Genomic DNA, 26,335 nt, shown 5'->3' with positions numbered 1-26,335 from the left:
CAGTGATTACTGATTTATACTAACCCGAAATAATTCTAAGCGTCGCTGCTTACTGATTTGTACTGACACGAAAAAAATTCTAAGTTTCAGTGGTTACAGATTTCTACAGACCCAAAAAAATTCTAAGTGCCGCTGGTTACTGATTTCGACTGACCCAAAAAAAAGTTTAAGTGTCAATGCTTACTGATTTGCACTAACCCAAAAAAATTCTAATGTCACTGGTTACTGATTTGAAGTGAACCAAAAATATTCTAAGTGTCGCTGGTTACTGATTTGTACTAACCCGACAACATTCTAAGTGTCAGTGGTTTCTGATTTTTACTGACACAAAAAATTTCTATGTGTCGCTGGTTACTGATTTATGCTAACCCAAAAAATTCCAAGTGTCAGTGGTTACTGATTTGAACTGACACTAAAAAATTCTAAGCGCAAGTGGTTACTGATTTGTACTGACCCGAAAAAAATTTTAGTGTCAGTGGTTACTGATTTGAACTGATACAAAAAAATTAGAAGTGTCGCTGGTTACTGATTTGTACTAAACCAAAAACATTTTAAGTATAGCTGGTTACTGAGTTGTACAAAAATGAAAATCTTCTAAGTGTCGCTGGTTACTGATTTGTACTGAGTCGATAAATTTCAAAGTGTCAGTGGATAATGATTTATACTGACCCGACATAAATTGCAAGTGTCGCTGGTTACTCATTTGTAATAACACGAAAAAATTTAAGAGTCAGTGGTTGCTAATTTGTTCTGACCTGAAAAAATTCTAAGTGTCGCTGGTTACTGATTTGTACGAACCTAAAAAGTTCAAAGTGTCAGTGGTTACTGATTTGTACTAACCCTAAATAATTCTAAGCGCAAGTGGATAATGATGTTTAATGACCCCAACAAAATTTAAGTGTCAGTGGTTACTGATTTTTACTACCCATTAAAATTATAAGTGTCAGTGGTTACTGATTTGAACTGTCCTGAAAAAAATCTAAGTCTCGCTGATTACTGATTTTTACTAACCCATTACATTTCTACGTGTCGGTGGTTACTGATTTGTACTGACCCGAAAAAATTCTAAGTGTCGCTGGTTACTGATTTGTAATAACGAAAAACATTCTATATATCAGTGGTTACTGATTTCTACTAACCCGAAACAATTCTAAGTGATGCTGGTTACTGATTTGTACTGACCCGAAAAAATTCTAAGTGCCAGTGGTTACTGAATTATAATGACCAGAAAAAATTCTAAGTGTTGCAGGTTACTGATTTGTACTGACACGAAAAGAATTATAAGTGTCAGTGGTTACAGATTTTTACAGACCAGAAAAAATTCTAAGTGCCGCTGGTTACTGATTTCTCCTTACCCGAAAAAATTCTAAGAGTCAGTGGTTACTGATTTGTTCTGACCCGAAAAAAATTCAAAGTGTCAGTGGTTACAGATTTCTACAGACCTGAAATAGTTCTAAGTATCGCTGGTTACTGATTTGTACTAACCCGAAAAAGTTCTAAGCGTCAGTGGTTACTGATTTATACTAACCCGAAATAATGCTAAGTGTCGCTGTTTACTGATTTGTACTAACCCAAAAACATTTTAAGTGTAGCTGGTTACTGATATGTACAACAACGAAAAACTTCTAAGTGTCGCTGGTTACTGATTTGTACTGAGTCAAAAAATTTTTTAGTGTCGTTGGTTACTGATTTGTACTAACCCGAAAAATTTCAATCTGACGCTGGTTACTGATTTGTACTAACCCGAAAAAATTCTAAATATTAGTGGTTTCTGACTTGTACTGACCCAAAAAATTTCTAAGTGTCGGTGGTTACTGATTTGTACTAACCCGAAAAAATTCTAAGTGTCGCTGGTTACTCATTTGTACTAACCAAAAAAAATTCTAAGTGTCAGTGTTTAATGATTTGTACTACCCTAAATAATTCTAAGCGCAAGTGGTTAATGATGTGTAATGACCCGAACAAAATTTAAGTGTCAGTGGTTACTGATTTTTACTAAACCATTAAATTATAAGTGTCAGTGGTTACTGAATTTGTACTTTCCCGCAAAAATTCTAAGTGTCGCTGTTTACTGATTTTTACTAACCCAACAAAATTCTAAGTGCCGCTGGTTTCTGACTTGTACTGACCCAAAAAATGTCTAAGTGTCGCTGGTTACTGATTTATGCTAACCCAAAAAAATTCCAAGTGTCAGTGGTTACTGATTTGAACTGACACTAAAAAATTCTGAGCGCAAGTGGTTACTGATTTGTACTGACCCGAAAAAAATTTTAGTGTCAGTGGTTACTGATTTGAACTGACCCGAAAAATATCTAAGTCTCGCTGGTTACTGATTTTTACTAAGACATTAAAATTATAAGCGTCAGTGGTTACTGATTTGTACTCAACCGAAAAAATTATAAGTGTCGCTGGTTACTGATTTGTACTAACCCATTAAAATTATAAGTGTCAGTGGTTACTGATTTATACTGACCCGAAAAAATTCTATATATCAGTGGTTACTGATTTCTCCTTACCCAAAAAAATTCTAAGAGTCAGTGGTTACTGATTTGTTCTGACCCGAAAAATTCTAAGTGTCGCTGGTTACTGATTTATACTAACCCGAAAAAATTCTAAGTGTCGCTGGTTACTGATTTGTACTGAGTCGATAAATTTCAAAGTGTCAGTTGTTACCGATTTATACTGACCCGACATAAATTGCAAGTGTCACTGGTTACTGATCTGTACTAACCCGAAAAAATTCTATATATCAGTGGTTACTGATTTGTACTAACCGAAAAAATTCTAAGTGTCAGTGGATACTGATGTATACTGACCCGAAAAAATTGTACATGTCGCTGGTTACTGATTTCTACTGACCCGAAACAATTCTAAGTAATGCTGGTTACTGATTTGTACTGACCAGAAAAAACTCTAAGAGATGCTGGTTTCTGATTTGTACTGAGTCGAAAAATTTCTAAGTGTCACTGGTTACTGATTTGTACTGAGTCGAAAATTTTCTAAGAGTCAGTGGTTACTGATTTATACTGACCTGAAGATATTCTAAGTGGCGCTGGTTGCTGATTTCTCCTAAACCGAAAAAAATCAAAGAGTCAGTGGTTACTGATTTGTTCTGAGCCGAAAAAATTCAAAGCGTTGCTGGTTACTGATTTGTCCTAACCCAAAAACATTTGAAGTATAGCTGGTTACTGATTTGTACAAAAACGTAAATTTTCTAAGTGTCGCTGGTTACTGATTTGTACTGAGTCGATAAATTTCAAAGTGTCAGTAGATAATGATTTATACTGACCCGACATAAATTGCAAGTGTCGCTGGTTACTGATTTGTACTAAACTAAAAAATTCAAAGTGTCAGTGGTTACTGATTTGTACTAACCCTAAATAATTCTAAGTGCAAGTGGATAATGATGTGTAATGACCCGAACAAAATTTAAGTGCCAGTGGTTACTGATTTTTACTACCCATTAAAATTATAAGTGTCAGTGGTTACTGATTTGAACTGTCCTGAAAAAAATCTAAGTGTCGCTGATTACTGATTTTTACTAACCCATTACATTTCTAAGTGTCGGTGGTTGCTGATTTCTACTGACCCGAAACAATTCTAAGTGATGCTGGTTACTGATTTGTACTGACCCGAAAAAATTCTAAGTGCCAGTGGTTACTGAATTATAATGACCAGAAAAAATTCTAAGTGTTGCAGGTTACTGATTTGTACTGACACGAAAAGAATTATAAGTGTCAGTGGTTACAGATTTCTACAGACCCGAAAAAATTCTAAGTGCCGCTGGTTATTGATTTGTACTGACATGAAAAGAATTATAAGTGTCAGTGGTTACTGATTTTTACTGATACAAAAAAATTAGAAGTGTTGCTGGCTACTGATTTGTACTAACCCAAAAACATTTTAAGTACAGCTGGTTACTGATTTGTACAAAAACGAAAATCTTCTAAGTGTCGCTGGTTACTGATTTGTACTGAGACGATAAATTTCAAAGTGTCAGTGGATAATGATTTATACTGACCCGACATAAATTACAAGTGTCGCTGGTTACTCATTTGTACTAACACGAAAAAATTCTAAGAGTCAATGGTTACTGATTTGATCTGAACCGAAAAAATTCTAAGTGTCGCTGGTTACTGATTTGTGCTAACCCGAGAAAGTTCTAAGTGTCAGTGGTTACTGATTTATACTAACCCGAAAAAATTCTAAGTGCCGCTCGTTACTGATTTCGACTGACCCAAAAAAAGTTTAAGTGTCAATGCTTACTGATTCGCACTAACCGAAAAAAATTCAAAGTGTCAGTGGTTACTGATTTATACTAACCCCAAAAAATTCTAAGTGCCGCTCGTTACTGATTTCGACTGACCCAAAAAAAAGTTTAAGTGTCAATGCTTACTGATTTGTACTAACCGGAAAAAAATCTAAGTGTCAGTGGTTACTGATTTATACTGACCCGAAAAAATTCTATATAGCAGTGGTTACTGATTTCTCCATACCCGAAAAAATTCTAAGAGTCAGCGGTTACTGATTTGTCATGACCCGAAAAATTCTAAGTGTCGCTGGTTACTGATATATACTAACCCAAAAAAATTCTAAGCGCCAATGGTTACTGATTTATACTAACCCGAAATAATTCTAAGTGTCGCTGGTTACTGATTTGTACTGACACGAAAAAAATTCTAACTGTCAGTGGTTACAGATTTCTACAGACCCGAAAAAATTCTAAGTGCCGCTGGTTACTGATTTGTACTAACCGATTAAAATTTTAAGCGTCAGTGGTTACTGATTTATACTAACCCTAAATAATTCTAAGCGCAAGTGGATAATGATGTGTAATGACCCCAACAAAATATAAGTTTCAGTGGTTACTCATTTTTACTACCCATTAATATTATAAGTGTCAGTGGTTACTGATTTGAACTGTCCTGAAAAAAATCTAAGTCTCGCTGATTACTGATTTTTACTAACCCATTACATTTCTAAGTGTCGGTGGTTACTGATTTGTACTAACCCGAAAAAATTCTAAGTGTCGCTGGTTACTCATTTGTCCTGACCAAAAAAAATTCTAAGTGTCAGTGGTTACTGATTTGTACTACCCTAAATAATTCTAAGCGCAAGTGGTTAATGATGTGTAATGACCCGACCAAAATTTAAGTGTCAGTGGTTACTGATTTTTACTAACCCATTAAAATTATAAATGTCAGTGGTTACTGATTTGTACTAACCCGAAAAAATTCAAAGCGTCAGTGATTACTGATTTATACTAACCCGAAATAATTCTAAGCGTCGCTGCTTACTGATTTGTACTGACACGAAAAAAATTCTAAGTTTCAGTAGTTACAGATTTCTACAGACCCAAAAAAATTCTAAGTGCCGCTGGTTACTGATTTCGACTGACCCAAAAAAAAAGTTTAAGTGTCAATGCTTACTGATTTGCACTAACCCGAAAAAATTCTAATGTCACTGGTTACTGATTTGAAGTGACCCAAAAATATTCTAAGTGTCGCTGGTTACTGATTTGTACTAACCCGACAACATTCTAAGTGTCAGTGGTTTCTGATTTTTACTGACACAAAAAATTTCTAAGTGTCGCTGGTTACTGATTTATACTAACCCAAAAAATTCCAATTGTCAGTGGTTACTGATTTGAACTGACACTAAAACATTCTAAGCGCAAGTGGTTACTGATTTGTACTGACCCGAAAAAAATTTTAGTGTCAGTGGTTACTGATTTGAACTGATACAAAAAAATTAGAAGTGTCGCTGGTTACTGATTTGTACTAAACCAAAAACATTTTAAGTATAGCTGGTTACTGATTTGTACAAAAATGAAAATCTTCTAAGTGTCGCTGGTTACTGATTTGTACTGAGTCGATAAATTTCAAAGTGTCAGTGGATAAAGATTTATACTGACCCGACATAAATTGCAAGTGTCGCTGGTTACTCATTTGTACTAACACGAAAAAATTTAAGAGTCAGTGGTTGCTGATTTGTTCTGACCTGAAAAAATTCTAAGTGTCGCTGGTTACTGATTTGTACGAACCTAAAAAGTTCAAAGTGTCAGTGGTTACTGATTTGTACTAACCCTAAATAATTCTAAGCGCAAGTGGATAATGATGTTTAATGACCCCAACAAAATTTAAGTGTCAGTGGTTACTGATTTTTACTACCCATTAAAATTATAAGTGTCAGTGGTTACTGATTTGAACTGTCCTGAAAAAAATCTAAGTCTCGCTGATTACTGATTTTTACTAACCCATTACATTTCTAAGTGTCGGTGGTTACTGATTTATACTGACCCGAAAAAATTCTAAGTGTCGCTGGTTACTGATTTGTACTAACCAAAAAAATTCTATATATCAGTGGTTACTGATTTCTAGTAACCCGAAACAATTCTAAGTGATGCTGGTTACTGATTTGTACTGACCCGAAAAAATTCTAAGTGCCAGTGGTTACTGAATTATAATGACCAGAAAAAATTCTAAGTGTTGCAGGTTACTGATTTGTACTGACACGAAAAGAATTATAAGTGTCAGTGGTTACAGATTTCTACAGACCCGAAAAAATTCTAAGTGCCGCTGGTTACTGATTTCTCCTTACCCGAAAAAATTCTAAGAGTCAGTGGTTACTGATTTGTTCTGACCCGAAAAAAATTCAAAGTGTCAGTGGTTACAGATTTCTACAGACCTGAAATAATTCTAAGTATCGCTGGTTACTGATTTGTACTAACCCGAAAAAGTACTAAGCGTCAGTGGTTACTGATTTATACTAACCCGAAATAATTCTAAGTGTCGCTGGTTACTGATTTGTACTAACCCAAAAACATTTTAAGTGTAGCTGATTACTGATTTGTACAATAACGAAAAACTTCTAAGTGTCGCTTTTTACTGATTTGTACTGAGTCAAAAAATTTCTTAGTGTCGCTGGTTACTGATTTGTACTAACCCGAAAAATTTCAATCTGACGCTGGTTACTGATTTGTACTGACCTGAAAAATTCTAAGTGACGCTGGTTACTGATTTGTACTAACCCGAAAAAATTCTAAATATTAGTGGTTTCTGACTTGTACTGACCCAAAAAATTTCTAAGTGTCGGTGGTTACTGATTTGTACTAACCCGAAAAAATTCTAAGTGTCGCTGGTTACTCATTTGTACTAACCAAAAAAAATTCTAAGTGTCAGTGGTTAATGATTTGTACTACCCTAAATAATTCTAAGCGCAAGTGGTTAATGATGTGTAATGACCCGAACAAAATTTAAGTGTCAGTGGTTACTGATTTTTACTAAACCATTAAATTATAAGTGTCAGTGGTTACTGAATTTGTACTTTCCCGCAAAAATTCTAAGTGTCGCTGTTTACTGATTTTTACTAACCCAACAAAATTCTAAGTGCCGCTGGTTTCTGACTTGTACTGACCCAAAAAATGTCTAAGTGTCGCTGGTTACTGATTTATGCTAACCCAAAAAAATTCCAAGTGTCAGTGGTTACTGATTTGAACTGACACTAAAAAATTCTGAGCGCAAGTGGTTACTGATTTGTACTGACCCGAAAAAAATTTTAGTGTCAGTGGTTACTGATTTGAACTGACCCGAAAAATATCTAAGTCTCGCTGGTTACTGATTTTTACTAACACATTAAAATTATAAGCGTCAGTGGTTACTGATTTGTACTCAACCGAAAAAATTCTAAGTGTCACTGGTTACTGATTTGTATTAACCCATTAAAATTATAAGTGTTGTGGTTACTGATTTGAACTGATACAAAAAAATTAGAAGTGTCGCTGGTTACTGATTTCTAAGGATCCAAAAAATATCAAAGTGTCGCTGGTTACTGATTTGTACTAACCCAAAAACATTTTTAAGTGTCGCTGGTTACTGATTTGTACTGAGTCGATAAGTTTCAAAGTGTCAGTAGATAATGATTTATACTGACCCGACATAAATTGCATTTGTCGCTGGTTACTTATTTGTACTAACGCGAAAAAGTTCTAAGTGTCAGTGATTACTGATTTATACTATCCCGAAAAAATTCTATGTATCAGTGGTTACTGATTTCTCCTTACCCGAAAAAATTCTAAGAGTCAGTGGTTACTGATTTGTTCTGAGCCGAAAAAATTCTAAGTGTTGCTGGTTACTGATTTATACTAACCCGAAAAAATTCTAAGTGTCGCCGGTTACTGATTTGTACGAACCTAAAAAGTTCAAAGTGTCAGTGGTTACTGATTTGTACTAACCCTAAATAATTCTAAGCGCAAGTGGATAATGATGTTTAATGACCCCAACAAAATTTAAGTGTCAGTGGTTACTGATTTTTACTACCCATTAAAATTATAAGTGTCAGTGGTTACTGATTTGAACTGTCCTGAAAAAAATCTAAGTCTCGCTGATTACTGATTTTTACTAACCCATTACATTTCTAAGTGTCGGTGGTTACTGATTTATACTGACCCGAAAAAATTCTAAGTGTCGCTGGTTACTGATTTGTACTAACCAAAAAAATTCTATATATCAGTGGTTACTGATTTCTAGTAACCCGAAACAATTCTAAGTGATGCTGGTTACTGATTTGTACTGACCCGAAAAAATTCTAAGTGCCAGTGGTTACTGAATTATAATGACCAGAAAAAATTCTAAGTGTTGCAGGTTACTGATTTGTACTGACACGAAAAGAATTATAAGTGTCAGTGGTTACAGATTTCTACAGACCCGAAAAAATTCTAAGTGCCGCTGGTTACTGATTTCTCCTTACCCGAAAAAATTCTAAGAGTCAGTGGTTACTGATTTGTTCTGACCCGAAAAAAATTCAAAGTGTCAGTGGTTACAGATTTCTACAGACCTGAAATAATTCTAAGTATCGCTGGTTACTGATTTGTACTAACCCGAAAAAGTACTAAGCGTCAGTGGTTACTGATTTATACTAACCCGAAATAATTCTAAGTGTCGCTGGTTACTGATTTGTACTAACCCAAAAACATTTTAAGTGTAGCTGATTACTGATTTGTACAATAACGAAAAACTTCTAAGTGTCGCTTTTTACTGATTTGTACTGAGTCAAAAAATTTCTTAGTGTCGCTGGTTACTGATTTGTACTAACCCGAAAAATTTCAATCTGACGCTGGTTACTGATTTGTACTGACCTGAAAAATTCTAAGTGACGCTGGTTACTGATTTGTACTAACCCGAAAAAATTCTAAATATTAGTGGTTTCTGACTTGTACTGACCCAAAAAATTTCTAAGTGTCGGTGGTTACTGATTTGTACTAACCCGAAAAAATTCTAAGTGTCGCTGGTTACTCATTTGTACTAACCAAAAAAAATTCTAAGTGTCAGTGGTTAATGATTTGTACTACCCTAAATAATTCTAAGCGCAAGTGGTTAATGATGTGTAATGACCCGAACAAAATTTAAGTGTCAGTGGTTACTGATTTTTACTAAACCATTAAATTATAAGTGTCAGTGGTTACTGAATTTGTACTTTCCCGCAAAAATTCTAAGTGTCGCTGTTTACTGATTTTTACTAACCCAACAAAATTCTAAGTGCCGCTGGTTTCTGACTTGTACTGACCCAAAAAATGTCTAAGTGTCGCTGGTTACTGATTTATGCTAACCCAAAAAAATTCCAAGTGTCAGTGGTTACTGATTTGAACTGACACTAAAAAATTCTGAGCGCAAGTGGTTACTGATTTGTACTGACCCGAAAAAAATTTTAGTGTCAGTGGTTACTGATTTGAACTGACCCGAAAAATATCTAAGTCTCGCTGGTTACTGATTTTTACTAACACATTAAAATTATAAGCGTCAGTGGTTACTGATTTGTACTCAACCGAAAAAATTCTAAGTGTCGCTGGTTACTGATTTGTATTAACCCATTAAAATTATAAGTGTTGTGGTTACTGATTTGAACTGATACAAAAAAATTAGAAGTGTCGCTGGTTACTGATTTCTACAGATCCAAAAAATATCAAAGTGTCGCTGGTTACTGATTTGTACTAACCCAAAAACATTTTTAAGTGTCGCTGGTTACTGATTTGTACTGAGTCGATAAGTTTCAAAGTGTCAGTAGATAATGATTTATACTGACCCGACATAAATTGCATTTGTCGCTGGTTACTTATTTGTACTAACGCGAAAAAGTTCTAAGTGTCAGTGATTACTGATTTATACTATCCCGAAAAAATTCTATGTATCAGTGGTTACTGATTTCTCCTTACCCGAAAAAATTCTAAGAGTCAGTGGTTACTGATTTGTTCTGACCCGAAAAATTCTAAGTGTTGCTGGTTACTGATTTATACTAACCCGAAAAAATTCTAAGTGTCGCTGTTTACTGATTTGTACTGAGTCGATAAATTTCAAAGTGTCATGTGGATACCGATCTATACTGACCCGAAAAAATTGCAAGTGTCGCTGGTTACTGACCTGTACTAACCCGAAAAAATTCTATATATCAGTGGTTACTGATTTGTACTAACCGAAAAAATTCTAAGTGTCAGTGGATACTGATGTATACTGACCCGAAAAATTTGTATATGTACAGATTTGTACAGATTTCTACAGACCCGAAAAAATTCTAAGTGCCGCTGGTTACTGATTTCGACTGACCCAAAAAAAGTTTAAGTGTCAATGCTTACTGATTTATACTAACCCGAAAAAATTCTAAGTGTCGCTGGTTACTGATTTGCACTGAGTCGATAAATTTCGAAGTGTCAGTGGATACTGTATTTATACTGACCGGATATAAATTGCAAGTGTCGCTGGTTACTGATTTGTACTAATCCGAAAAAATTCTATATATCAGTGGTTACTGATTTTTACTAACCGAAAAAATTCTTAGTGTCAGTGTATACTGATTTATACTGACCCGAAAAAATTGTACATGTCGCTGGTTACTGATTTCTACTGACCCGAAACAATTCTAAGTGATGCTGGTTACTGATTTGTACTGACCCGAAAAAATTCTAAGTGTCAGTGGATACTGATGTATACTGACCCGAAAAATTTGTATATGTCGCTGGTTACTGATTTCTACTGACCCGAAACAATTCTAAGTAATGCTGGTTACTGATTTGTACTGACCCGAAAAAACTCTAAGTGACGCTGGTTTTTGATTTGTACTGAGTCGAAAAATTTCTAAGTGTCACTGGTTACTGATTTGTACTGAGTCGAAAATTTTCTAAGAGTCAGTGGTTACTGATTTATACTGGCCTGAAAATATTCTAAGTGGCGCTGGTTGCTGATTTCTCCTAAACCGAATACATTCAAAGAGTCAGTGGTTACTGATTTGTTCTGAGCCGAAAAAATTCTAAGCGTTGCTGGTTACTGATTTGTACTAACCCAATAAAATTATAATTGACAGTGGTTACTGATTTTTACTGATACAAAAAAATTAGAAATGTCGCTGGTTACTGATTTGAACTAACCAAAAAATATTTTAAGTATAGCTGGTTACTGATTTGTACAAAAACGAAAATCTTCTAAGTGTCGCTGGTTACTGATTTGTACTGAGTCGATAAATTTCAAAGTGTCAGTGGATAATGATTTACACTGACCCAATATAAATTGCAAGTGTCGCTGGTTACTCATTTGTACTAACATGAAAAAATTCTAAGAGTCAGTGGTTGCTGATTTGTTCTGATCCGAAAAAATTCTAAGTGTCGCTGGTTACTGATTTGAACTAACCTAAAAAATTCAAAGTGTCCGTGGTTACTGATTTGTACTAACCCTAAATAATTCTAAGCGCAAGTGAATAATAACGTGTAATGACCCGAACAAAATTTAAGTGTCAGTGGTTACTGATTTTTACTACCCATTAAAATTATAAGTGTCAGTGGTTTCTGATTTGAACTGTCCTGAAAAAAATCTTAGTCTCGCTGTTTACTGATTTTTACTAACCCATTACATTTCTAAGTGTCGGTGGTTACTGATTTGTAGTGACCCGAAAAAATTCTAAGTGTCGCTGGTTACTGATTTGTACTAACCAAAAAAATTCTATATATCAGTGGTTACTGATTTCTACTGACCCGAAACAATTCTAAGTGATGCTGGTTACTGATTTGTACTGACCCGAAAAAATACTAAGTGCCAGTGGTTACTGAATTATAATGACCAGAAAAAATTCTAAGTGCCGCTGGTTACTGATTTGTACTGACACGAAAAGAATTATAAGTGTCAGTGGTTACAGATTTCTACAGACCCGAAATAATTCTAAGTATCGCTGGTTACTGATTTGTACTATCCCGAAAAAGTTCTAAGCGTCAGTGGTTACTGATTTATACTAACCCGAAATAATGCTAAGTGTCGCTGGTTACTGATTTGTACTAACCCAAAAATATTTTAAGTGTAACTGGTTACTGATTTGTAAAAAAACGAAAAACTTCTAAGTGTCGCTGGTTACTGATTTGTACTGAGTCAAAAAATTTCTAAGTGTCGCTGGTAACTGATGTGTACTAACCCGAAAAATTTCAATCTGACGCTGGTTACTGATTTGTACTGACCTGAAAAAATTCCAAGTGCCGCTGGTTACTGATTTCTCCTTACCCGAAAAAATTCTAAGAGTCAGTGGTTACTGATTTGTTCTGACCCGAAAAAAATTCAAAGTGTCAGTGGTTACAGATTTCTACAGACCTGAAATAATTCTAAGTATCGCTGGTTACTGATTTGTACTAACCCGAAAAAGTTCTAAGCGTCAGTGGTTACTGATTTATACTAACCCGAAATAATGCTAAGTGTCGCTGGTTACTGATTTGTACTAACCCAAAAACATTTTAAGTGTAGCTGGTTACTGATTTGTACAACAACGAAAAACTTCTAAGTGTCGCTGGTTACTGATTTGTACTGAGTCAAAAAATTTCCTAGTGTCGCTGGTTACTGATTTGTACTAACCTGAAAAATTTCAATCTGACGCTGGTTACTGATTTGTACTGACCTGAAAAATTCTAAGTGACGCTGGTTACTGATTTGTACTAACCCGAAAAAATTCTAAATATTAGTGGTTTCTGACTTGTACTGACCCAAAAAATTTCTAAGTGTCGGTGGTTACTGATTTGTACTAACCCGAAAAAATTCTAAGTGTCGCTGGTTACTCATTTGTACTAACCAAAAAAAATTCTAAGTGTCAGTGGTTAATGATTTGTAATACCCTAAATAATTCTAAGCTCAAGTGGTTAATGATGTGTAATGACCCGAACAAAATTTAAGTGCCAGTGGTTACTGATTTTTACTACCCATTAAAATTATAAGTGTCAGTGGTTACTGATTTGTACTAACCGAAAAAAATTCTAAGTGTCAGTGCTTACTGATTTATACTGACCCGAAAAAATTCTATATATCAGTGGTTACTGATTTCTCCTTACCCGAAAAAATTCTAAGAGTCAGTGGTTACTGATTTGTTCTGACCCGAAAAATTCTAAGTGTTGCTGGTTACTGATTTATACTAACCCGAAAAAATTCTAAGTGTCGCCGGTTACTGATTTGTACTGAGTCGATAAATTTCAAAGTGTCAGTGGATACCGATTTATGCTGACCCGACACAAATTGCAAGTGTCGCTGGTTACTGATCTGTACTAACCCGAAAAAATTCTATATATCAGTGGTTACTGATTTGTACTACCCTAAATAATTCTAAGCGCAAGTGGTTAATGATGTGTAATGACCCGAACAAAATAAAGTGTCAGTGGTTACTGATTTTTACTAACCCATTAAATTATAAGTGTCAGTGGTTACTGAATTTGTACTTTCCCGCAAAAAATCTAAGTGTCGCTGTTTACTGATTTTTACTAACCCAACAAAATTCTAAGTGCCGCTGGTTTCTGACTTGTACTGATCCAAAAAATTTCTAAGTGTCGCTGGTTACTGATTTGTACTAACCAAAAAAATATTTTAAGTATAGCTGGTTACTGATTTGTACAAAAACGAAAATCTTCTAAGTGTCGCTGGTTACTGATTTGTACTGAGTCGATAAATTTCAAAGTGTCAGTGGATAATGATTTATACTGACCCAATATAAATTGCAAGTGTCGCTGGTTACTCATTTGTACTAACACGAAAAAATTCTAAGAGTCAGTGGTTGCTGATTTGTTCTGATCCGAAAAAATTCTAAGTGTCGCTGGTTACTGATTTGAACTAACCTAAAAAATTCAAAGTGTCAGTGGTTACTGATTTGTACTAACCCTAAATAATTCTAAGCGCAAGTGAATAATAACGTGTAATGACCCGAACAAAATTTAAGTGTCAGTGGTTACTGATTTTTACTACCCATTAAAATTATAAGTGTCAGTGGTTACTGATTTGAACTGTCCTGAAAAAAATCTTAGTCTTGCTGTTTACTGATTTTTACTAACCCATTACATTTCTAAGTGTCGCTGGTTACTGATTTGAACTAACCTAAAAAATTCAAAGTGTCCGTGGTTACTGATTTGTACTAACCCTAAATAATTCTAAGCGCAAGTGAATAATAACGTGTAATGACCCGAACAAAATTTAAGTGTCAGTGGTTACTGATTTTTACTACCCATTAAAATTATAAGTGTCAGTGGTTACTGATTTGAACTGTCCTGAAAAAAATCTTAGTCTCGCTGTTTACTGATTTTTACTAACCCATTACATTTCTAAGTGTCGCTGGTTACTGATTTGTACTAACCAAAAAAATTCTATATATCAGTGGTTACTGATTTCTACTGACCCGAAACAATTCTAAGTGATGCTGGTTACTGATTTGTACTGACCCGAAAAAATTCTATGTGCCAGTGGTTACTGAATTATAATGACCAGAAAAAATTCTAAGTGTTGCAGGTTACTGATTTGTACTGACACGAAAAGAATTATAAGTGTCAGTGGTTACAGATTTATACAGACCCGAAAAAATTCTAAGTGCCGCTGGTTACTGATTTGTACTGACACGAAAAGAATTATAAGTGTCAGTTGTTACAGATTTCTACAGACCCGAAAAAATTCTAAGTGCCGCTGGTTACTGATTTCTCCTTACCCGAAAAAATTCTAAAAGTCAGTGGTTACTGATTTGTTCTGAACCGAAAAAAATTCAAAGTGTCAGTGGTTACAGATTTCTACAGACCCGAAATAATTCTAAGTATCGCTGGTTACTGATTTGTACTATCCCGAAAAAGTTCTAAGCGTCAGTGGTTACTGATTTATACTAACCCGAAATAATGCTAAGTGTCGCTGGTTACTGATTTGTACTAACCCAAAAACATTTTAAGTGTAACTGGTTACTGATTTGTAAAAAAATGAAAAACTTCTAAGTGTCGCTGGTTACTGATTTGTACTGAGTCAAAAAATTTCTAAGTGTCGCTGGTTACTGATTTGTACTAACCCGAAAAATTTCAATCTGACGCTGGTTACTGATTTGTACTGACCTGAAAAAATTCTAAGTGACGCTGGTTACTGATTTGTACTAACCCGAAAAAATTCTAAATATTAGTGGTTTCTGACTTGAACTGACCCAAAAAATTTCTAAGTGTCGGTGGTTACTGATTTGTACTAACCCGAAAAAATTCTAAGTGTCGCTGGTTACTCATTTGTACTAACCAAAAAAAATTCTAAATGTCAGTGGTTACTGATTTGTACTACCCTAAATAATTCTAAGCGCAAGTGGGTAATGATGTGTAATGACCCGAACGAGCTTTAAGTGTCAGTGGTTACTGATTTTTACTAACCCATTAAAATTATAAGTGTCGCTGGTTACTGATTTGTACTAACCCGACAAAATTCTAAGTGCCGCTGGTTTCTGACTTGTACTGACCCAAAAAATTTCTAAGTGTCGCTGGTTACTGATTTATGCTAACCCAAAAAAATTCCAAGTGATTTGAACTGACACTAAAAAATTCTGAGCGCAAGTGGTTACTGATTTGTACTGACCCGAAAAAATTTTTAGTGTCAGTGGTTACTGATTTGAACTGACCCGATAAATATCTAAGTCTCGCTGGTTACTGATTTTTTCTAACACATTAAAATTATAAGCGTCAGTGGTTACTGATTTGTACTCAACCGAAAAAATTCTAAGTGTCGCTGGTTACTGATTTTTACTGAGTCGATAAATTTCAAAGTGTCAGTGGATACCGATTTATGCTGACCCGACACAAATTGCAAGTGTCGCTGGTTACTGATCTGTACTAACCCGAAAAAATTCTATATATCAGTGGTTACTGATTTGTACTACCCTAAATAATTCTAAGCGCAAGTGGTTAATGATGTGTAATGACCCGAATAAAATAAAGCGTCAGTGGTTACTGATTTATACTAACCCGAAATAATTCTAAGCATCGCTGGTTACTGATTTGTGCTGACACGAAAAAAATTCTAAGTGTCAGTGGTTACAGATTTCTACAGACCCGAAAAAATTCTAAGTGCCGCTGGTTACTGATTTCGACTGACCCAAAAAAAGTTTAAGTGTCAATGCTTACTGATTTATACTAACCCGAAAAAATTCTAAGTGTCGCTGGTTACTGATTTGTACTGAGTCCATAAATTTCGAAGTGTCAGTGGATACTGTATTTATACTGACCGGATATAAATTGCAAGTGTCGCTGGTTACTGATTTGTACTAACCGAAAAAATTCTAAGTGTCAGTGTATACTGATTTATACTGACCCAAAATAATTGTACATGTCGCTGGTTACTGATTTCTACTGACCCGAAACAATTCTAAGTGATGCTGGTTACTCATTTGTACTGACCCGAAAAAATTCTAAGTGGCGCTATTTGCTGATTTCTCCCAAACCGAAAAAATTCTAAGTGTCGGTGGTTACTGATTTGTACTGACACAAAAAAATTCTAAGTGTCTCTGGTTACTGATTTGTACTAACCCAAAAAAATTCTAAGCGTCAGGGGTTACTGATTTACACTAACCCGAAATAATTCTAAGTGTCGCTGGTTACTGATTTGTACTGACACGTAAAAAATTCTAAGAGTCAGTGGTTACAGATTTCTAGATACCCGAAAAATATCTAAGTGCCACTAGTTACTGATTTGTACTAACCCGAAAAAATTCTAAGCGTCAGTGGTTACTGATTTATACTAACCCGAAATAATTCTAAGCGTCGCTGGTTACTGATTTGTACTGACATGAAAAAAATTCTAAGTGTCAGTGGTTACAGATTTCTACAGACCCGAAAAAATTCTAAGTGCCTCTGGTTGCTGATTTCGACTGACCCCAAAAAAAGTTTAAGTGTCAATGCTTACTGATTTCCACTAACCCGAAAAAATTCTAAGTGTCAGTGGTTACTGATTTATACTAACCCGAAAAAATTCTAATGTCACTGGTGACTGATTTGAAATGACCCAACAAAAATCTAAGAGTAGCTGTTTACTGATTTTTACTAACACATTAAAATTATAAGTGTCAGGTTTTACTGATTTATAGTCTACCGAAAAAATTCTAAGTGTCGCTGGTTACTGATTTGTACTATCCCATTAAAATTATAAGTGTCAGTGGTTACTGATTTTTACTGATACAAAAAAATTAGAAGTGTCGCTGGTTACTGATTTGTACTAACCGAAAAAAATTCTAAGTGTCAGTGGTTACTGATTTGTACTAACCCTAAATAATTCTAAGCGCAAGTGGTTAATGATGTGTAATGACCCGTACAAAATTTAAGTGTCCGTGGTTACTGATTTTTACTAACCCATTAAAATTATAAGTGTCAGTGGTTACTGATTTGTACTGACCTGAAAAAATTCTAGTGTCGCTGGTTACTGATTTCGACAGACCCAAAAAAAAGTTTAAGTGTCAATGCTTGCTGATTTGTACTAACCGAAAAAAATTCTAAGTGTCAGTGCTTACTGATTTATACTGACCCGAAAAAATTCTATATATCAGTGGTTACTGATTTCTCCTTACCCGAAAAAATTCTAAGAGTCAGTGGTTACTGATTTGTCCTGACCCGAAAAAAATTCTAACTGTCAGTGGTTACAGATTTCTACAGAACCGAAAAAATTCTAAGTGCCACTGGTTACTGATTTGTACTAACACGAAAAATTTCTAAGCGTTAGTGGTTACTGATTTATACTAACCCGAAATAATTCTAAGCATCGCTGGTTACTGATTTGTACTGACACGAAAAAAATTCTAAGTGTCAGTGGTTACAGATTTCTACAGACCCGAAAAAATTCTAAGTGCCGCTGGTTACTGATTTCGACTGACCCAAAAAAAAGTTTAAGTGTCAATGCTTACTGATTTATACTAACCCGAAAAAATTCTAAGTGTCGCTGGTTACTGATTTGAACTAATCCGAAAAAATTCTATATATCAGTGGTTACTGATTTGTACTAACCGAAAAAATTCTAAGTGTCAGTGTATACTGATTTATACTGACCCGAAAAAAATTGTACATGTCGCTGCTTACTGATTTCTACTGACCCGAAACAATTCTAAGTAATGCTGGTTACTGATTTGTACTGACCCGAAAAAATTCTAAGTGTCTCTGGTTACTGATTTGTCCTGAGTCGAAAAATTTCTAAGTGTCACTGGTTACTGATTTGTACTGAGTCGATAAATTTCAAAGTGTCAGTGGATAATGATTTATACTGACCCAATATAAATTGCAAGTGTCGCTGGTTACTCATTTGTACTAACACGAAAAAATTCTAAGAGTCAGTGGTTGCTGATTTGTTCTGATCCGAAAAAATTCTAAGTGTCGCTGGTTACTGATTTGAACTAACCTAAAAAATTCAAAGTGTCAGTGGTTACTGATTTGTACTAACCCTAAATAATTCTAAGCGCAAGTGAATAATAACGTGTAATGACCCGAACAAAATTTAAGTGTCAGTGGTTACTGATTTTTACTACCCATTAAAATTATAAGTGTCAGTGGTTACTGATTTGAACTGTCCTGAAAAAAATCTTAGTCTTGCTGTTTACTGATTTTTACTAACCCATTACATTTCTAAGTGTCGCTGGTTACTGATTTGAACTAACCTAAAAAATTCAAAGTGTCCGTGGTTACTGATTTGTACTAACCCTAAATAATTCTAAGCGCAAGTGAATAATAACGTGTAATGACCCGAACAAAATTTAAGTGTCAGTGGTTACTGATTTTTACTACCCATTAAAATTATAAGTGTCAGTGGTTACTGATTTGAACTGTCCTGAAAAAAATCTTAGTCTCGCTGTTTACTGATTTTTACTAACCCATTACATTTCTAAGTGTCGCTGGTTACTGATTTGTACTAACCAAAAAAATTCTATATATCAGTGGTTACTGATTTCTACTGACCCGAAACAATTCTAAGTGATGCTGGTTACTGATTTGTACTGACCCGAAAAAATTCTATGTGCCAGTGGTTACTGAATTATAATGACCAGAAAAAATTCTAAGTGTTGCAGGTTACTGATTTGTACTGACACGAAAAGAATTATAAGTGTCAGTGGTTACAGATTTATACAGACCCGAAAAAATTCTAAGTGCCGCTGGTTACTGATTTGTACTGACACGAAAAGAATTATAAGTGTCAGTTGTTACAGATTTCTACAGACCCGAAAAAATTCTAAGTGCCGCTGGTTACTGATTTCTCCTTACCCGAAAAAATTCTAAAAGTCAGTGGTTACTGATTTGTTCTGAACCGAAAAAAATTCAAAGTGTCAGTGGTTACAGATTTCTACAGACCCGAAATAATTCTAAGTATCGCTGGTTACTGATTTGTACTATCCCGAAAAAGTTCTAAGCGTCAGTGGTTACTGATTTATACTAACCCGAAATAATGCTAAGTGTCGCTGGTTACTGATTTGTACTAACCCAAAAACATTTTAAGTGTAACTGGTTACTGATTTGTAAAAAAATGAAAAACTTCTAAGTGTCGCTGGTTACTGATTTGTACTGAGTCAAAAAATTTCTAAGTGTCGCTGGTTACTGATTTGTACTAACCCGAAAAATTTCAATCTGACGCTGGTTACTGATTTGTACTGACCTGAAAAAATTCTAAGTGACGCTGGTTACTGATTTGTACTAACCCGAAAAAATTCTAAATATTAGTGGTTTCTGACTTGAACTGACCCAAAAAATTTCTAAGTGTCGGTGGTTACTGATTTGTACTAACCCGAAAAAATTCTAAGTGTCGCTGGTTACTCATTTGTACTAACCAAAAAAAATTCTAAATGTCAGTGGTTACTGATTTGTACTACCCTAAATAATTCTAAGCGCAAGTGGGTAATGATGTGTAATGACCCGAACGAGCTTTAAGTGTCAGTGGTTACTGATTTTTACTAACCCATTAAAATTATAAGTGTCGCTGGTTACTGATTTGTACTAACCCGACAAAATTCTAAGTGCCGCTGGTTTCTGACTTGTACTGACCCAAAAAATTTCTAAGTGTCGCTGGTTACTGATTTATGCTAACCCAAAAAAATTCCAAGTGATTTGAACTGACACTAAAAAATTCTGAGCGCAAGTGGTTACTGATTTGTACTGACCCGAAAAAATTTTTAGTGTCAGTGGTTACTGATTTGAACTGACCCGATAAATATCTAAGTCTCGCTGGTTACTGATTTTTTCTAACACATTAAAATTATAAGCGTCAGTGGTTACTGATTTGTACTCAACCGAAAAAATTCTAAGTGTCGCTGGTTACTGATTTTTACTGAGTCGATAAATTTCAAAGTGTCAGTGGATACCGATTTATGCTGACCCGACACAAATTGCAAGTGTCGCTGGTTACTGATCTGTACTAACCCGAAAAAATTCTATATATCAGTGGTTACTGATTTGTACTACCCTAAATAATTCTAAGCGCAAGTGGTTAATGATGTGTAATGACCCGAATAAAATAAAGCGTCAGTGGTTACTGATTTATACTAACCCGAAATAATTCTAAGCATCGCTGGTTACTGATTTGTGCTGACACGAAAAAAATTCTAAGTGTCAGTGGTTACAGATTTCTACAGACCCGAAAAAATTCTAAGTGCCGCTGGTTACTGATTTCGACTGACCCAAAAAAAGTTTAAGTGTCAATGCTTACTGATTTATACTAACCCGAAAAAATTCTAAGTGTCGCTGGTTACTGATTTGTACTGAGTCCATAAATTTCGAAGTGTCAGTGGATACTGTATTTATACTGACCGGATATAAATTACAAGTGTCGCTGGTTACTGATTTGTACTAATCCGAAAAAATTCTATATATCAGTGGTTACTGATTTGTACTAACCGAAAAAATTCTAAGTGTCAGTGTATACTGATTTATACTGACCCAAAATAATTGTACATGTCGCTGGTTACTGATTTCTACTGACCCGAAACAATTCTAAGTGATGCTGGTTACTGATTTGTACTGACCCGAAAAAATTCTAAGTGGCGCTATTTGCTGATTTCTCCCAAACCGAAAAAATTCTAAGTGTCGGTGGTTACTGATTTGTACTGACACAAAAAAATTCTAAGTGTCTCTGGTTACTGATTTGTACTAACCCAAAAAAATTCTAAGCGTCAGGGGTTACTGATTTACACTAACCCGAAATAATTCTAAGTGTCGCTGGTTACTGATTTGTACTGACACGTAAAAAATTCTAAGAGTCAGTGGTTACAGATTTCTAGATACCCGAAAAATATCTAAGTGCCACTAGTTACTGATTTGTACTAACCCGAAAAAATTCTAAGCGTCAGTGGTTACTGATTTATACTAACCCGAAATAATTCTAAGCGTCGCTGGTTACTGATTTGTACTGACATGAAAAAAATTCTAAGTGTCAGTGGTTACAGATTTCTACAGACCCGAAAAAATTCTAAGTGCCTCTGGTTGCTGATTTCGACTGACCCCAAAAAAAGTTTAAGTGTCAATGCTTACTGATTTCCACTAACCCGAAAAAATTCTAAGTGTCAGTGGTTACTGATTTATACTAACCCGAAAAAATTCTAATGTCACTGGTGACTGATTTGAAATGACCCAACAAAAATCTAAGAGTAGCTGTTTACTGATTTTTACTAACACATTAAAATTATAAGTGTCAGGTTTTACTGATTTATAGTCTACCGAAAAAATTCTAAGTGTCGCTGGTTACTGATTTGTACTATCCCATTAAAATTATAAGTGTCAGTGGTTACTGATTTTTACTGATACAAAAAAATTAGAAGTGTCGCTGGTTACTGATTTGTACTAACCGAAAAAAATTCTAAGTGTCAGTGGTTACTGATTTGTACTAACCCTAAATAATTCTAAGCGCAAGTGGTTAATGATGTGTAATGACCCGTACAAAATTTAAGTGTCCGTGGTTACTGATTTTTACTAACCCATTAAAATTATAAGTGTCAGTGGTTACTGATTTGTACTGACCTGAAAAAATTCTAGTGTCGCTGGTTACTGATTTCGACTGACCCAAAAAAAAAGTTTAAGTGTCAATGCTTGCTGATTTGTACTAACCGAAAAAAATTCTAAGTGTCAGTGCTTACTGATTTATACTGACCCGAAAAAATTCTATATATCAGTGGTTACTGATTTCTCCTTACCCGAAAAAATTCTAAGAGTCAGTGGTTACTGATTTGTCCTGACCCGAAAAAAATTCTAACTGTCAGTGGTTACAGATTTCTACAGAACCGAAAAAATTCTAAGTGCCACTGGTTACTGATTTGTACTAACACGAAAAATTTCTAAGCGTCAGTGGTTACTGATTTATACTAACCCGAAATAATTCTAAGCATCGCTGGTTACTGATTTGTACTGACACGAAAAAAATTCTAAGTGTCAGTGGTTACAGATTTCTACAGACCCGAAAAAATTCTAAGTGCCGCTGGTTACTGATTTCGACTGACCCAAAAAAAAGTTTAAGTGTCAATGCTTACTGATTTATACTAACCCGAAAAAATTCTAAGTGTCGCTGGTTACTGATTTGAACTAATCCGAAAAAATTCTATATATCAGTGGTTACTGATTTGTACTAACCGAAAAAATTCTAAGTGTCAGTGTATACTGATTTATACTGACCCGAAAAAAATTGTACATGTCGCTGCTTACTGATTTCTACTGACCCGAAACAATTCTAAGTAATGCTGGTTACTGATTTGTACTGACCCGAAAAAATTCTAAGTGTCTCTGGTTACTGATTTGTCCTGAGTCGAAAAATTTCTAAGTGTCACTGGTTACTGATTTGTACTAACACGAAATAATTCTAAGCTTCAGTGGTTACTGATTTATACTAACCCGAAATAATTCTAAGCATCGCTGGTTACTGATTTGTACTGACACGAAAAAAATTCTAAGTGTCAGTGGTTACAGATTTCTACAGACCCGAAAAAATTCTAAGTGCCGCTGGTTACTGATTTCGACTGACCCAAAAAAAGTTTAAGTGTCAATGCTTACTGATTTATACTAACCCGAAAAAATTCTAAGTGTCGCTGGTTACTGATTTGCACTGAGTCGATAAATTTGGAAGTGTCAGTGGATACTGTATTTATACTGACCGGATATAAATTGCAAGTGTCGCTGGTTACTGATTTGTACTAATCCGAAAAAATTCTATATATCAGTGGTTACTGATTTTTACTAACCGAAAAAATTCTTAGTGTCAGTGTATACTGATTTATACTGACCCGAAAACATTGTACATGTCGCTGGTTACTGATTTCTACTGACCCGAAACAATTCTAAGTGATGCTGGTTACTGATTTGTACTGACCCGAAAAAATTCTAAGTGAGGCTGGTTACTGATTTGTCCTGAGTCGAAAAATTTCTAAGTGTCACTGGTAACTGATTTGTACTGAGTCGAAAATTTTCTAAGACTCAGTGGTTACTGATTTATACTGACCTCAAAAAATTCTAAGTGGCGCTATTTGCTGATTTCTCCTAAACCGAAAAAATTCTAAGTGTCGGTGGTTACTGATTTGTACTGACACAAAAAAATTCTAAGTGTCTCTGGTTACTGATTTGTACTAACCCAAAAAAATTCTAAGCGTCAGGGGTTACTGATTTACACTAACCCGAAATAATTCTAAGTGTCGCTGGTTACTGATTTGTACTGACACGTAAAAAATTCTAAGAGTCAGTGGTTACAGATTTCTAGATACCCGAAAAATTTCTAAGTGCCGCTGGTTACTGATTTGTACTAACCCGAAAAAATTCTAAGCGTCAGTGGTTACTGATTTATACTAACCCGAAATAATTCTAAGCGTCGCTGGTTACTGATTAGTACTGACATGAAAAAAATTCTAAGTGTCAGTGGTTACAGATTTCTACAGACCCGAAAAAATTCTAAGTGCCTCTGGTTGCTGATTTCGACTGACCCCAAAAAAAGTTTAAGTGTCAGTGCTTACTGATTTCCACTAACCCGAAAAAATTCTAAGTGTCAGTGGTTACTGATTTATACTAACCCGAAAAAATTCTATTGTCACTGGTGACTGATTTGAAACGACCCAAAAAAAATCTAAGAGTAGCTGTTTACTGATTTTTACTAACACATTAAAATTATAAGTGTCAGGTTTTACTGATTTATAGTCTACCGAAAAAATTCCAAGTGTTGCTGGTTACTGATTTGTACTAACCCATTAAAATTATAAGTGTCAGTGGTTACTGATTTTTACTGATACAAAAAAATTAGAAGTGTCGCTGGTTACTGATTTGTACTAACCGAAAAAAATTCTAAGTGTCAGTGGTTACTGATTTGTACTAACCCTAAATAATTCTAAGCGCAAGTGGTTAATGATGTGTAATGACCCGAACAAAATTTAAGTGTCCGTGGTTACTGATTTTTACTAACCCATTAAAATTATAAGTGTCAGTGGTTAAAGATTTGTACTGACCCGAAAAAATTCTAGTGTCGCTGGTTACTGATTTCGACTGACCCAAAAAAAAGTTTAAGTGTCAATGCTTACTGATTTGTACTAACCGAAAAAATTCTAAGTGTCAGTGCTTAATGATTTATACTGACCCGAAAAAATTCTATATATCAGTGGTTACTGATTTCTCCTTACCCGAAAAAATTCTAAGTGTCGCTGGTTACTGATTTGAACTAATCCGAAAAAATTCTATATATCAGTGGTTACTGATTTGTACTAACCAAAAAAATTCTAAGTGTCAGTGTATACTGATTTATACTGAACCGAAAAAATTGTACATGTCGCTGCTTACTGATTTCTACTGACCCGAAACAATTCTAAGTAATGCTGGTTACTGATTTGTACTGACCCGAAAAAATTCTAAGTGTCTCTGGTTACTGATTTGTACTGAGTCGAAAATTTTCTAAGACTCAGTGGTTACTGATTTATACTGACCTGAAAAAATTCTAAGTGGCGCTATTTGCTGATTTCTCCCAAACCGAAAAAATTCTAAGTGTCGGTGGTTACTGATTTGTACTGACACAAAAAAATTCTAAGTGTCTCTGGTTACTGATTTGTACTAACCCAAAAAAATTCTAAGCGTCAGTGGTTACTGATTTACACTAACCCGAAATAATTCTAAGTGTCGCTGGTTACTGATTTGTACTAACCGAAAAAAATTCTAAGTGTCAGTGGTAACTGATTTGTACTAACCCTAAATAATTCTAAGCGCAAGTGGTAAATGATGTGTAATCACCCGAACAAAATTTAAGTGTCAGTGGTTACTGATTTCTCCTTACCCGAAAAATTCTAGTGTCGCTGGTTACTGATTTCGACTGACCCAAAAAAAAGTTTAAGTGTCAATGCTTACTGATTTGTACTAACCGAAAAAATTCTAAGTGTCAGTGCTTACTGATTTATACTGACCCGAAATAATTCTATATATCAGTGGTTACTGATTTCTCCTTACCCGAAAAAATTCAAAGAGTCAGTGGTTACTTATTTGTCCTGACCCGAAAAAAATCCTAAATGTCACTGGTTACAGATTTCTACAGAACCGAAAAAATTCTAAGTGCCGCTGGTTACTGATTTGTACTAACCCGAAAAAATTCTAAGTGTTGCAGGTTCCTGATTTGTACTAACCCGAAAAAATTCTAAGCGTCAGTGGTTACTGATTTATACTAACCCGAAATAATTCAAAGCGTCGCTAGTTACTGATTTATACAGACACGAATAAAATTCTAAGTGTCAGTGGTTACAGATTTCTACAGACCTGAAAAAATTCTAAGTGCCGCTGGTTACGGATTTCGACTGACCCAAAAAAAAGTTTAAGTGTCAATGCTTAAAGATTTGCACGAACCCGAAAAAATTCTAAGTGTCAGTGGGTACTGATTTATAATAACCCGAAAAAATTCTAAGTGTCGCTGGTTACTGATTTGTACTAACCCGAAAAAATTCTAAGCGTCAGTGGTTACTGATTTATACTAACCCAAAATAATTCTAAGCGTCGCTGGTTACTGATTTATACTGACACGAAAAAAATTCTAGTGTCAGTGGTTACAGATTTCTACAGACCTGAAAAAATTCTAAG

The sequence above is a fragment of the Chiloscyllium punctatum genome, chromosome Y, assembly GCF_047496795.1.
Source record: "Chiloscyllium punctatum isolate Juve2018m chromosome Y, sChiPun1.3, whole genome shotgun sequence".
In the NCBI taxonomy this organism is placed as follows: domain Eukaryota; kingdom Metazoa; phylum Chordata; class Chondrichthyes; order Orectolobiformes; family Hemiscylliidae; genus Chiloscyllium; species Chiloscyllium punctatum.
This window is presented reverse-complemented; position numbering follows the sequence as displayed.